The following is a 1,740-nucleotide window of genomic DNA, read 5'->3' on the forward strand; positions in this document are numbered from 1 at the left end:
TTTGATTAATTTTTATGTGGCAGTGGGGAGAAGCAAGTATCCCAAATGATGTGTTCATTTCCAGGGATGCACAGGGAAAGAAGTTCACTGAAACAAGAGCTCTGGAGATGGACGATTAGGGGGATAGAGGTTGGTGGGGTGGGGTGGGTGGCTCACACCTGTAATCCTAGTACTCTGGGAGGTTGAGGCAGGAGTAGCACTTGAGGTCAGGAGTAAGACCCACCTGAGCAAAGCGAGACTTGCCAATAATAAAAATAAAAAATTAGAGGGACATGGTGAGTGTTCCCATAGTCCCAGCTACATGGGAGGCCGAGGCAGGAAGATTGTTTAAGCCCAGGAATTTGAGGTTGCTGTGAGCTAGGCTGAGGCACTCTATTTCAAATAAATAAATAAATAAATAAATAAATGAATGAATGTGTGTATGTGTATATATACGTGTGTGTGTACATGTGTGTATATATCTTTAGGGGGAAGAGCACGTACTCAGTTTCTTGAAATGCTAATTTGGAGTGCCAGAAAGCTCACATACAGGTCTGAGGCATGGCTAGAGAAGTAATTAGAGGTCAGAGACAAGCTAGGGATTTTAATTTGGGAGTCTCTGACATTGTCTAGGTACAGGCAGTTTTTAAAGGAACATACCCAGAAAAGTCTAAATAAAAAGCGTTGTACATTTCAGACTCATTATTTTCATTCTTTGTTTAATCCATAGTAATACTTTATTTTTATTGTATTTTTCTATTAAACATCTAGGTTATTTTTCATTTACATCATTAAAACCACAATCTTTAAATTTTCAACAGACATCCCTATTGTTGAATTAGCTGAGTACCACAGCAGGTATGTTTGACAGCAAGGAATTTCGGATAGTAAAGATTTCAGATTTATTTATTTATTTTAACCACTACACTAAGGAGGAGCGATCTCAGATTCCAACTAAACAAGTTGTCTAGTGCTTTGAACAAATACTTCATATTTAATCCGAGTATCTATAAAAATATTGTGGCATTTTACATACTTAAACGCTTCTAAGACTGCTCATCTAATTTTTCCTCAGACCACTGATTTATCATAGCGAAGGTTCATTTAGGGAATCAGTAAGGTCTTAACAATAAGCTTTTAAATCAAAAGGACACTGTTATTTCTCATTACAGCTGCCCGGGATAAAATTAGTATCCATACCGCGTCTGAGATTCAAATGTCTTTGTCTTGTCTTTCTTATACCTAGTAGACGTTTACAAAGGAAATGTCACTTTATATAAAATAGAGTTTCCAAAATTTTTCAAAAGAACCACAGATATCTTTCTCAAAGTTGTTCTAAGCACGCAGCTTTGTGCTGTCTCCAGCTGCTCACGCTGTACGAGGAAACCCTCCACCACGCGGAGGGCAGGGGCTGACTCGGGAGGTGCATACCCGCGCCCCGAGCTCCGCCGCCCGCGCTGGCCGCGGGGCCGTCCCAGGCAGGCACTGCCTCCTCCCCAGGGTCTCGACAAAGAGCAGCCGCGCGGCCCGGAGGCCCCATTGTCCGTCCCGGGAAACCGAATCTCTGGGGCGACTCCTGCACACGAGCACCGCCCGCCGCGCGGACCCGGGTCCCAGGCCCGGCCAGTCCCCTCCCCCGCGGCCCCATTGTCTGCTCGCCACGCCCCGGGACACGTGCGCCTGCAGCTTCGCGAGGAGGGCGCGGGCGGCGGCGGCGTGGACACAGCCGGGGACCGCCACGCGGCGGCAGGAGGTGCGCGG

General features: G+C 46.1%; 1 protein-coding gene across 1 annotated transcript in view; it reads left to right on the top strand.

Annotated features, from left to right (window-relative positions):
• The first annotated feature begins 1,716 nt into the window (after positions 1 to 1,716).
• Positions 1,717 to 1,740, top strand: part of SYNCRIP (synaptotagmin binding cytoplasmic RNA interacting protein) — a 31,395-nt gene continuing 31,371 nt past the window's right edge. Inside the window, exon 1 of the mRNA XM_012812403.2 lies at positions 1,717 to 1,732. The gene's annotated coding sequence lies outside the window, so the exon portion shown is untranslated. The remainder of the gene's footprint in view (positions 1,733 to 1,740) is intronic.

The sequence above is a fragment of the Otolemur garnettii genome, unplaced genomic scaffold (genome assembly GCF_000181295.1).
Source record: "Otolemur garnettii isolate 467f Iridium unplaced genomic scaffold, OtoGar3 scaffold00205, whole genome shotgun sequence".
NCBI lineage: Eukaryota > Metazoa > Chordata > Mammalia > Primates > Galagidae > Otolemur > Otolemur garnettii.